Source organism: Puma concolor, chromosome B3, assembly GCF_028749965.1.
Source record: "Puma concolor isolate L17-30 chromosome B3, mPumCon1.1.hap2, whole genome shotgun sequence".
In the NCBI taxonomy this organism is placed as follows: Eukaryota; Metazoa; Chordata; class Mammalia; order Carnivora; family Felidae; genus Puma; species Puma concolor.
This window is the reverse complement of record NC_141672.1, coordinates 100,980,159-100,994,032: the sequence shown is the minus strand read 5'-3', so window position 1 is coordinate 100,994,032 and position 13,874 is coordinate 100,980,159. Positions and strand designations below refer to the sequence as shown.

The 13,874-nt window shown below is 37.0% G+C and overlaps 1 protein-coding gene across 3 annotated transcripts in view; it reads right to left on the bottom strand.

Moving 5' to 3' along the window:
* TEX9 (testis expressed 9) overlaps positions 1–13,874 on the bottom strand; it is a 63,782-nt gene that overhangs the window by 1,225 nt on the left and 48,683 nt on the right. The window lies entirely within an intron of this gene.

Genomic DNA, 13,874 nt, shown 5'->3' with positions numbered 1-13,874 from the left:
TTTTGTAAATCTTCTTTGCATTACTGAAAAACTGACTTTGATAACTCATACATTTTAAGCATTTTAAATATAATTCAGTTCTAATTCCAGTAGTGGCAGAGTAACTTATAATGGACCAAACCCTTCTGAGGGTAACAATAACATATTTGAAGGCACAGATGAGTAATCAATAGTAAGCAGAAAGTGGAGATGATATGATCCTTGAAAAAAGGGAAATAAACTGACTGAGGTCCATATTCAACTGGCTTCTGAGAGCACTTTCCACTTAATGGGTTCACAGGAGATAGACCTCAAGGAAAAAGTAGTTTTACTGGGCTGAGGAATGAAAGAGCAGGGTTGCCAGGGTGGTAGAAATTTCCAGGTGGCAAATCCTGGAAAGAAAAGAGCCCTCAAAATTCCCTCAAATCCTTGGCAGATACCTAGATAGCCCACGTGCAGAGTGAGACCCCTAGGAAAGGCAACATGAAAGGCAAGAGCTGTGGTCTAGAGGGCTGGGCAGAGAATTCAGCCAGTGGTCTGACAAGGCAGAGTTTGTAATCTTGGCAAAAATTACCTGAATGAGCTCTGCAGCAATTTGGACAGTGCAGAAAAAATATCTGTGAGCTTTAAGACAGGTCAGTAGAATTTATTTAAGTATAGGAAGATCTTAAAGAAATATTAAAGGAAGTCTTTCATGCAAAAGGACAATGATACCAGAAGGAAATCTGAATCTACATACACATAAAAAAGTACCAGAAATAATAGAATATTAGACTTTTTCTTTCAAAATAAATCTCTGTAAAAGATAATTGACAGTGATATCACCAAGATTAGGAAGCTCCAGACCCTTCTCCCCCCAACAAATACACAGAGAAACACTGAAGATACAATATACTCCCCAATGTAACATGAGAACTCTAGAAGCCAATTAAGCAGCAGTAACAACCAAACACCTAACCAACAAAAAGTCACATTCAAAATGATAGGAAACTTTATGGCCTTTATGCTCACCCTTTCCCCTTACTCTCCTGGCCTAGTGGAAAAAAGAAGCCTCTAAATTCATGGAAAAAAGAGTGGAACTTACTTGTGATGTTCTGACTTGTCTGAGGATTGCTTGAGGGACTGTCTTGCCTGACTCAGAGCACTGATGGGAAGTGCTACACCTGAGGGCTACTGGGGGTCTGCAGAACCATGAATGCCTAAGGGCAAGAGATTATGGGCAGAGGAATAAAATACAACATCTAAGGCCCTGAGAAGCAGCAGGGCTGAGACTCCTAGGAAATTAAGACGTTTAAATGACAAAAAGAGCTTTAAGACATATAGAAAATAATACAAAATGGTAGCAGGAATTTCTTCCCCATCACTAATAACTTGAAATGTAAGTGAATTAAAGTCCCCATAGATTGGATTTAAAAAACAAGATCAAGTATATACTGTCTACAAAAGACTCACTTTAGATCTAAGGACATACACAGATTGAAAATGAAAGGATGGAAAAAGATAATCCATGCAAATGGTAACCACAAGAGGATGGAGGTAGCTACAATAATACCAGACAAAATAGACTTTTAGTCAAAACAGGTACGAGAGACCAAAAAAAGGCCATTATATAATAATAAAAGGCTCAATTCACCAAGGAGCTATAACAATTATATATGCACCCAACATGAGTTCCTAAATATATGAAGCAAACATGGACAGAATTGGTGGGAGAAAAAGAACCGCTCTACAGTTACAGTAGACTTCAATACCCCACTTACAATAATGGATAGAACCAGAAAGAAGAGCAATAAGAACAGTACTTGAACAACCCTAAAGACCAACTGGACCCAAAAGACATATTAGAACATGACACCCAAGAAAAGCAGAATATATATCTTTCTTAAGTGCACATGAAACATTCTCCAAAATAGACCATTTTAGGCCACAAACAAGTCTTAGGAAATTTTAAAAGATTGAAACCAAAGTGTCTTTCCTGTTCACAGTGAAATGAAACTAGAAATCAATAGCAGAAGGAAAAGGGAAAATCCATAAATACGTGGGAATTAACATACTTTTAAACAACCAATGGGTCAAAGAAGAAATCACAAGAGAAATTAGAAAAATATCTTCAGATAAATGACGATGAAAACCCAATATAACAAAAGTTATAGGATGCAGTGAGAGCAGTGCTAAGGGGAAAATGAAATGTATAGCTATAAATGCTTACATTAAAAAAGAAGATATCTCAAATCAACAATCTCACTATAACTAGAGAACTAAACCCAAAGCTAGTTGAAAATAGAAAATAAAGCTTAGAGCAGAGATAAATGAAATAGAGAATAAAAAAACAGTAGAGAAAAATCCATGAAACCAAGAGTTCATTCTTTGTTAAGATCAATAAAATTGACAAACCTTTACCTAGACTTAAAAAAAAAAAAACAAAACACGATGACTCAACTAACATCAGAAATGAAAGCAAGAGTCACCTGGGTGGCTCAGTCTATTAAGTGTCTGACTCATGATCTCGGCTCAGGTCATGATCTCATGCTTGGGAGATCAAGTCCCACACTGGGCCCTGCACTGGGCATGGAGTCTACTTAAACTTCTCTCTCTCCCTCTGCCCCTCCCCTGCTCATGTTTGCTCACTCTCAAAAAAATAATAGTAACAAAAATGAAAAAGGGGATATTGCAACTGATTTTACAGAAACAAAGCCATTTTGGAAGATTTTATTTTTTAATTTTTTTTTAACGTTTACAAGAGAGTGCAAGTGGGGGAGGGGCAGAAAGCAAGGGAAACAGAATCAGAAGCAAGCTTCAGGTTCTGAGCTGTCAGCACAGAGCCCAACGTGAGCTCAAACTCACAAACCGTGAGATCATGACCTAGGTGAAGTCGTTTAACCAACTGAGCCACCCAGGTGCCCCCATTTTGGGAGATTTTATTATTTATTTATTTATTTATTATTTTTGGAAGATTTTAAATTAATGGGAGAGTAGACATTACAACTGATATCCCAGAAATACAGAAGATAAGAGAATACTATGAACAGTGGTACACCAATAAATTGGATAACCTAGATGAAACAAATTCCTAGACATTCCCAGTCTACTAAAACTGAATGATGAATACGAAATCAGTTCAGGAAATCCAAATAAATCTGTACCTAGTTAGGAGATTGAAGGAGTATTCAAAAACCTTTTAATAAGGAAATCCCTATTCAAAAACCTTTTAACAAGGAAATCCCTGAACTAGATGGCTTCACTGGTGAATTCTCCCAAATATTAAAAAAAAAAGAACATGAACCATCTTTAAATTCTTTACCCAAACTGAAGAGAACAAAACACTTCCAAACTCATTCTATGAAGACAGCATCAGCCTAATACCAAAGCCAGACAAAAATACAAAAAAACTACAGACCTATATCCTTCACAAATACTTACGTGAAAATCCTCAACAAAATAATAGCACACAATTCCACAGTACATGAAAAGGAATGTACAGAATGACCAAGGGGGATATATTCCTGGAAGCAAGGATGGTTCAACATAATGAAAATCAATCAATGTAACACTTCACATTAACACAATGAAAGAAACACACAATCCTCTTGAATGATGTCAAAAAAGGATTTGAGAAGATTAAACACGCTTTCATGTTAAAAAACATGAAACAGACAAGGAACAATGATCCTACTTCAACATAATAAAAGCCCCACATGAAAAGCCCACAGCTAATATACTCAGTGGTAAAAGACCAGAAGATTTTACTCCATTATCAAGAACAAGACAAGGATACCTGCTTTTGCCACTTTATCCAACATAGTACTGGAAGTCTTGGTCAGAGCATCCAGGGAAGAAAAATAATAAAAGGCATCCAAATTAAAAAAAAGAAGAAGAAGAAACATTATTCCTGTTCACAGATAAAACATGTATGTGGAAAACCCTAAAGATTCTACAAGAAAACTATTAAGAATAAATTCATTTGGTAAAGCTGCAAGTTACAGAATCAATACACAAAATCAGTTATGTTTTATATACTAACAATGAATATTCCTAAAAAGAAATAACCATTGTACAATAACCATTGTATTGTAACCATACAATAACCATTGTATTCAAAAGAATACAATACTTAGGAATAAACATAACCAAGATGAAAGACTTTTACACTGAAAACTTGAAAACTGCTGAAAGTATTTAAATCCAAATAAATGGACAGATATTCTGTGTTTGTGGATTGGAAAGACTTAACATTTTTATGATGCCAATACTACCCAAAAGATATTTATAGATTCAATGTCATCTCTATCAAAATCCCAACTGTGTTTTTTTACAGAAATGGAAATATCCATCCTAATATTCATATGGAATCTCAAAAGGATATAAATAGTCAAACAATCCTGAAATGAATAACAAAGTTGGAGATCTCATACTTCTGGATTTCAAAACTTATTACAAAGCTACAGTGATCAAAGCAATGTGATACCTTCATAAAAGACATAGACCAATGGAACAGAATGCCCAGAAATAAACACATAAGGACAAATAATTATATTGACAAGAGTGCCAAGACCATTCCCTGGGAACGGACATCCTCTTTAACACACTGTACTTGGAAACTTGGTATCTCCAAGCAAAATAATGAGCCTGTACCTCTATATCATACTATCTACAAAAATTAACTCAAGTTTGGTTAAAGACCTAAATGTAAACCCTAAAATTATTAAACTATTAGAAGAAAACACAGGGGACATGGTACATGATATTGGATTCAGTTGTGATTCCTTAGGATGCCAAAAGTACAAGCAACCACAAAAAAATTTTAAAAAATACTACATTAAAGGACAAAATCAACAGAGTGAATGGCAAATCTCTGCAAATCATATATCTGACAAGGAATTAATATCCAGAATATGTAAAGAATTCCTACAAGTCAGTAACAGAGCACAGTCAACCAATTCAAGTCCTTGCCTATTTTGTAGACATTTCTCCAAAAAAAGATATACATATGTCTAGCAAGCACAAAAAAGGTGGTCAGTATTACTAATCGTTAGGGAAATGTAAATCAAAGCCACAATGAGAAATAACCCCCTAATAAATATTAGGATGACTACTATAGAAAAAATAAAACCAAAACCACAAAAAAATAACTGCTGGTGAAAATACAGAGAAACTAGAACCCTCATGCACCATTGGTGAGGATGTAAAATGAGAGCTCCTGTAGAAAAGCAGTATGGTTGTTTCCTGAAAAATTAACAAGTATTTGCCATACGATCCAGCAATTCCACATCTGGATATATACCCAAGAAAACTGAAACCAGGGTCTTAAAAAGAATAATTGTACACTCATGTTCATAGCAGTCAGTTAAGCAGCCAACTCGATTTCGGCTCAGGTCATGATCTCATGGTTCAAGGGTTCGAGCCCTAGGTCAGGCTCTGTGCTGACATTGCAGAGCCTGCTTGGGATTCTCTCTCTCTCCCTCTCTTTCTTAAGCAACCATCAGCTTCATAAGACTATGATAAAGGTAGAAGATGTTATATATACACCTAATGATAACCATAAATCAAAAAACAGTAAAAAAATATGCAAAGAATAAAGAGGAATCCAAGTATATCACTAAAGAAAATCAGCAAACCATGAAAGAGAGCAAGACAAAAGTCAGAGAAAAACTACAAAAAAAAATCCTACAAAACAAGTAACAAAATGACAATAAATACATACCTATCAATAATTACTTTGAATGTAAATGGACTAAATACTCCAATGGAAACACAGGATGACAAAGTGGATAAAAACAAAATCCATCTATATGCTGCCTATAAGAGACTCATTTTAGACCTAAAAATACCTGCAGATTGAAAGTAAGGGGATAGAGAAATATTTATTTTGTAAATGGATGTCAAAAGAAAGCTGGGATAGCAGTACTTAGACAAAATAGACTTAAAACACTGTAACATAAAGCAAAGAACACTATATATAATAAAGGGGACAATCCAAGAAGAAGATACAATAATTGAAAATATTTGTACACCTAGCATGGAAGAACCCAGATCCATAAAACAGTTAAAGACAAACATAAGGGAACTAATCAATACTAACACAATAATAGTAGAGGACTTTAACATCCCACTTACATCAATGGACAGGTCATCTAAACAAAAAATCAACAAAGAAATAGTGGCTTTGAATGACACAGGAGACTAAGTGGACTTAACAGATACATTCAAAACATCCTACAATAGCAGAATACACTTTCTTTTCAAGCACACATGGAACATTCTCCAGAACAGACCACATATTAGGGCACAAAACAAGTCTCAACAGAATTTAAAAGATAAATCACCATACATCTTTTCTGACCACAGTGCTATGAAACTAGAAATCAATCACAAGAGAAAATCTGGAAAGAACACAAATATCTAGAGGTTAAATAATAGGCTACTAAAAAATGAATGGGTCAACCAAGGTATCAAAGAAGAAATAAAAAATTACATCTAAACAAATGAAAATGAAAACACAACAGTACAAACTCTTTGGGATATAGCAGAAGTGTTTCTAAAAGGGAAGTTTATGGGGCGCCTGGGTGGCACAGTCGGTTAAGCGTCCGACTTCAGCCAGGTCACGATCTCGCGGTCCATGAGTTCGAGCCCCGCGTCAGGCTCTGGGCTGATGGCTCGGAGCCTGGAGCCTGCTTCCGATTCTGTGTCTCCCTCTCTCTCTGCCCCTCCCCCATTCACGCTCTGTCTCTCTCTGTCCCAAAAATAAATTAACGTTGAAAAAAAAATTAAAAAAAATAAAAGGGAAGTTTACATAAATACAGGCCTATCTCAACAAACATAAAAAGTCTTAAATAAACAACCTAACCTTACACCTAAAGGAACTAGAAAAAAAAAGACCAAACAAAACCCAAAACCAAAAGAAGAAAATAACAAATGTTACAGCAGAAATAAATGATATAGAGACTATAAAAATTATAGAACAGATCAATGACACCAGGAGCTGGTTCTTTGAAAAGATCAACAAGATTGATAAATCTCCAGGGAGACCCATCAAAAAAAAAAAAAAAAGGAGGACTCAAACAAAATCATAAATGAAAGGAAAAATGACAACCAACACCATATAAAGAATTTTAAGAGAGTATTATGAGACACTATATGCCAACAAATTGGACAACCTAGAAGAAATGGATAAATTCCTAGAAACAAATAACCTACCAAAACTGAAAGAAATAGAAAATGTGAACAGATTGATTACCAGCAATGAAATTGAACTAGTCAAAAAACTTCCAACAAACAAAAGTCCAGAACCAGACAGCTTCTCAGGCAAATTCTATCGAACATATTTTATTTTTTAATCTTTATTAATTTATGTTGACATAGAATCCCAAGAAGGCTCCATGGTCAGCATGAAGCCTGATGCAGGGCTCGATCCCACAAATCATGAGATCATGACCTAAGCTGAAATTGAGAGCCAGATGCTTAACTGACTGAGACACCCAGGTGCCCCAAATTCTATCAAACATTTAAAGAAGAGTTATTATCTAGTCTCCTCAAACTATTCCAATAAACATAATAGGAAGAAAAACTTCCAAATTCATTCTATGGGATTAGTATTACTCTGATACCAACACTAGATAAAACCACACTAGATAAAGACACACACACACACACACACACACACACAAACCCACAAACACAAAGAACTACAGGCCAATATCTCTGATGAACACAGATGCAAAACTCCTCATCACAATGTTAGCAAACTGAATCCAGTAATACATTTAAAAAAATCACTCATCATGATCAAGTGGGATTTATTCCTGGGATTCAAGGGTGGTTTAATATTCATAAATCTATCAACATGACAGACCACATCACTAACAGGATACAAACCATATGATCGTTTCCAAAAAGCATTTGACAAAATACAACATGCTTCATGATAAAAACAAAAAACTCAACGAATTAGGTTTAGAGGGAACATAACTAAACATAATAAAGACCTTATATTGAAATCCCACAGCATATATCCTACTCAGTGGTGAAAAACTGAGAGCTTTTCCCCTAAGTAACACAAGGATGTCCACTCTCATCACTTTTATTCACCATAGAACTAGAAGTCCTAGCCACAGCAATCAGACAACAAAAAGAAATAAAAGGCATCCAAATTGGTAAGGAAGAAGTAAAACTTTCACTATGTGCAGATGACATGATACTCTATATAGGAAACCCTAAAAAGTTCGCCAGAAAATTACTAGCACTGATAAATGAGTTAAGTTGAGGGATACAAAACCAAGGTATAGAAATCTCTTGCATTTTTATACACTAATAATGAAGCAGCACAAAGAGAAATTAAGCAAGGAATACCATTACAGTTGCACCAAAAATAATAAAATACCTAGGAATAAACCTAACCAAAGAGGTAAAAAACTTGTACTCTGAAAACTATGAAACACTGATGAAAAAATTGAACATGACACAAAGAAATGGAAAGATATAATAAACATGCTCATGAAATAGGAGAACGAATACTGTTAAAATGTCCATACTACCAAGCAATCTACAGATTAAATTCAATCCCTATCAAAATACCAACAGCACTTTTCACAGAACTAGAATAAACAATCCTAAAATTTGTATGGAACCATAAAAGACCCCAAGTAGCCAAAACAATCCTGAAAAAGAGAAACAAAACTAGAGGGAAGTATTACAATTCCAGTCTTCAAGTCATATTACAAAGCTCAAGTAATCAAAACAGTATGGTACTGGCACAAAACAGATTAATAGAACAGAATATAGAGCCCCCAATAAACCCACAATTATATGGTCAATTAATCCTCAACTAAGGAGGAAAGAATATGCAATGGGAAAAAGTGTCTTTAACAAATGGAGTTGGAAAAACTGGACAGCTACATGTGAAAGAACGAAACTGGACCACTTTCTTACACCATACACAAAAATAAACTCAAAATGGATTAAACATGAGACCTGAAACGATAAAAAAAAAAAACCTAGAAGAGCAGCAGTAATTCCTGTGACATCAACTATAGCAATATTTTTTCTAGAGCTGTCTCCTGAGGAAAGGGAAATAAAGCTTAAAAAAATAACTATTAGGATCACATCAAAATAAAAAGCTTCTGCACAGTGAAGTAAACAATGAACAAAACTAAAATGCAACCTACTGAATGGGAGAAAGTATTTGCAAATGGCCTATCCTATAAAGGGTTAATATCCAAAATATATAAAGAACTTCTACAACTCAACACCCAAAACCAAATAATCCAAAAATGGGCCGAAGACATGAACAGACATTTCTTCAAAGACATACAGATGGCCAAAAGACATGAAAAGATGCTCAACATCACTCATCCTCAGGAAAATGCAAATCAAACCACAAGAGGTATCACTTCATACATGCCAGAATGGCTAAAATCAAAAACACAAGAAACAAGTGTTGGTGAGGATGTGGAGAAAAAGGAACCCTCAATGCACTGTTGGTGGGAATGCAAGCAGGTGCAGCCTCTCTGGAAAACAGTATGGAGGTTCCTCAACAATTTCAAGACAGAAATACCATATGATCCAGTAGCTCCACTACTCAATATTTACCCAAAGAATATGAAAAGAATAACTCAAAAAGATATATATGCGGGGCGCCTGGGTGGCGCAGTCGGTTAAGCGTCCGACTTCAACCAGGTCACGATCTCGCGGTCCGTGAGTTCGAGCCCCGCGTCAGGCTCTGGGCTGATGGCTCGGAGCCTGGAGCCTGTTTCCGATTCTGTGTCTCCCTCTCTCTCTGCCCCTCCCCCATTCATGCTCTGTCTCTCTCTGTCCCAAAAATAAATAAACGTTGAAAAAAAAATTAAAAAAAAAAGATATATATGCATCCCTCTGGTTATTTAAAATAATCAAATAGGTAAGCAGCTCAAGTGTCCATCAACAGATGAAAGGATAAAGAAGCAGTGCATATACACAATGGAGTATTATTAAGCCACAAAAAGAATGAACTCTTGCCATTTGCAACACCATGGATGGAGCTAGAGAATATAATGCTAAGTGAAATAAGTCAGAGAAAGACAAATACCTTATGATCTCACTCATATGTGGAATTTAAAAAACAAAATAAATGAGCATAAGAGAGAAAGAGAGAATGAAAGAGAGACAAACTAAGAGTGAACTATAGAGAACTGATGGTTAACAGAGAGGTAAGTAGGGCAATGGGTGAAATAGGTGATGGGGATTAAGAATACGTTTATCAGATATGTGAGTACAGAAAATGTTTAAAGTTGTTCAATCAGTATATTGTTTACCTTTAACTAATATAACCTTGTATGTTAACTATAACTGAATTAAAATAAAAAACTTAAAAAAACAAAAACAAAAACAAATTCATTATATGTCCACCATGAATTAAATTAGAAATCAGTAAAAAAAGTATCTGGAAAAATTACCAAATATTTGTAAATGAAACAACAAGCTTCTAAATAACTCATAAGTAAAAAAGAAATCAAAAGGAAAATTAGACAGTATGTGAATAGAATGAAAATGAAAAAATGACAAATCAAACTTTGTAGCTAAAAGAATGCATAGAAGAAAATTTACAATGTTAAATGTTTATATTAGAAAAGAAAGGGTTCAAATCAACAGATTCTGTTCCCTTTTTAAGTAACTAGAAAAAGAACAAATTGAACCCAATTAAAGAGAGAGAAGGAAATAATAAATAGAAATCAATAAAAGAGAAAACTGAGGAAAAATAAATAAAAACCAATTTAGTAAGGTTCTAGTAAGGCTGATCAAGAAAAGATGATACAAATTACCAATATCAAGAATAAGGAGAAAAAGAAATCTATGAGAATGTGGGAAGAACATCAATATAAATTCTCTAGTTATTCAAAGGACAATAAAGGAATAACAAAAAAAATTATATGCCGATAAATTTGACAACATAGGTAAAATGTAAAGATTCTGGATTTCGGGGAAGATGGTGGTGTAGGAGGATGCTGGGCTCACCACGTCCTGCTGACCACTTAGATTCCACCTACACCTGCCTAAATAACCCAGAAAACCGCCAGAGGATTAGCAGAACGGAGTCTCCGGAGCCAAGCACAGACGAGAGGCCCACGGAAGAGAGTAGGAAGGGCGGAGAGGCGGTGCGGGCTACTCAGACTGGCGGGAGGGAGCCGGGGGCAGAGGGGCGGCCTGCTGGCAGAGCAAGCCCCTGAGTCTGGCTTGCAAAAGTGGAGGGGCTGGAGGGAGTGTGTTCCGACAGCAAGCGGGACTTAACATCTGGGAGGTTATAAGTTAACAGCTCTGCTCAGAGAGCGGGAAGGCTGGAGAACAACGGGAGGGAGAGTTGCTGAGCCCCTGACGACAGAGCTCAGTTTGGCGGGGAACAAAGGCGCTCGCCAGCGCCATCTCCCTCGCCCATCCCCCAGCCAAAATCCCAAAGGGAACTGGTTCCTGCCAGGGAACTTGCTTGCACCGCACAAACCCCCAACGCTTGCTTCTGTGGAGCCACCCCTCCAGTGGCGGGTCTGACTCCCTCCTGCTGCCACAGGGCCCCTCCTAAAGGGGATCACTGAAGGAGAATTGAGCTAAGCCTGCCCTTCCCGCCCCTGTGCACCTTGCAGATCCACCCCAGCTAATACGCCAGATCCCCAGCACCACAAGCCTGGCAGTGTGCAAGTAGCCCAAATGGGCCACGCCACCCCACAGTGAATCCTGCCCCTAGGAGAGGGGAAGAGAAGGCACACACCAGTCAGACTGTGGCCCCAGCGGTGGGCAGGGGGCAGACATCAGGTCTGACTGCGGCCCCTCCCACCAACTCCAGTTATTCAAGACAGCACAGGGGAAGTGCCCTGCAGGTCCGCACCACTCCAGGGACTATCCAAAATGACCAAACGGAAGAATTCCCCTCAAAAGAATCTCCAGGAAATAACAGCTAATGAACTGATCAAAAAGGATTTAAACAATATAACAGAAAGTGAATTTAGAATAATAGTCATAAAATTAATCGCTGGGCTTGAAAACAGTATAGAGGACAGCAGAGAATCTATTGCTATAGAGATCAAGGGACTAAGGAAGAGTCAGGAGGAACTAAAAAACACTATAAACGAGCTGCAAAATAAAATGGAAACAACAATGGCTCGGAATGAAGAGGCAGAGGAGAGAATAGGTGAACTAGAAGATAAAATTATGGAAAAAGAGGAAGCTGAGACAAATAAAAAAAATCCAGGAGTATGAGGGGAAAATTAGAGAACTAAGTAATGCACTAAAGAGAAATAATATACGCATAATTGGTATTCCAGAGGAGGAAGAGAGAGGGAAAGGTGCTGAAGGTGTTCTTGAAATAATAGCTGAGAACTTCCCTGAACTGGGGAAGGAAAAAGGCATTGAAATCCAAGAGGCACAGAAAACTCCCTTCAGACGTAACTTGAATCAATCTTCTGCACAACATATCATAGTGAAACTGGCAAAATACAAGGATAAAGAGAAAATTCTGAAACCAGCAAGGGATAAACGTGCCCTAATATATAAAGGGAGACCTATAAGACTCCTGACTCATCTCTCTTCTGAAACTTGGCAGACCAGAAAGGAATGGCAGGAGATCTTCAATGTGATGAAGAGGAAAAAATATGTAGCTGAGAATCCTTTATCCAGCAAGTCTGTCATTTAGAATAGAAGGAGAGATAAATGTCTTCCCAAACAAAAACTGAAGGAATTCGTCACCACTAAACCAGCCCTACAAGAGATCCTAAGGGGGCTCCTGTGAGACAAAGTACCAGAGACATTGCTACAAGCATAAAACATACAGACATCACAATGACTCTAAACCCCTATCTTTCTATAATAACACTGAATGTAAATGGACTAAATGCGCCAACCAAAAGACATAGGGTATCAGAATGGATAAAAAAAACAAGACCCATCTATTTGCTGTCTACAAGAGACTCATTTTAGACCTGAGGACACCTTCAGATTGAGAGTGAGGGGATGGAGAACTATTTATCATGCTACTGGAAGTCAAAAGAAAGCTGGAGTAGCCATACTTATATCAGACAAACGAGACTTTAAATTAAAGGCTGTAACAAGAGATGAAGAAGGGCATTATATAATAATCACAGGGTCTACCCATCAGGAAGAGCTAACAATTATAAATGTCTATGTGCCGAATACAGGAGCCCCCAAATATATAAAACAATTACTCATAAACATAAGCAACCTTATTGATAAGAATGTGGTAATTGCAGGGGACTTTAACACTCCACTTACAGCAATGGATAGATCATCTAGACACACAGTCAATAAAGAAACAAGGGCCCTGAATGAGACATTGGATCAGATGGACCTGACAGATATATTTAGAACTCTGCATCCCAAAGCAACAGAAGATACTTTCTTCTCGAGTGCACATGGAACATTCTCCAAGATAGATCACCTACTGGGTCACAAAACAGCCCTTCATAAGTATACAAGAATTGAAATCATACCATGCATACTTTCAGACCACAACGCTATGAAGCTTGAAATCAACCACAGGAAAAAGTCTGGAAAACCTCCAAAAGCATGGAGGTTAAAGAACACCCTACTAAAGAATGAGTGGGTCAACCAGGCAATTAGAGAAGAAATTTAAAAATATATGGAAACAAATGAAAATGAAAATACAACAATCCAAACGCTTTGTGATGCAGCAAAGGCAGTCCTAAGAGGAAAATACATTGCAATCCAGGCCTATCTCCAGAAACAAGAAAAATCCCAAATACAAAATCTAACAGCACACCTAAAGGAAATAGAAGCAGAACAGCAAAGGCAGCCTAAACCCAGCAGAAGAAGAGAAATAGTAAAGATCAGAGCAGAAATAAACAATATAGAATCTAAAAAAACTGTAGAGCATATCAATGAAACCAAGAGTTGGTTTT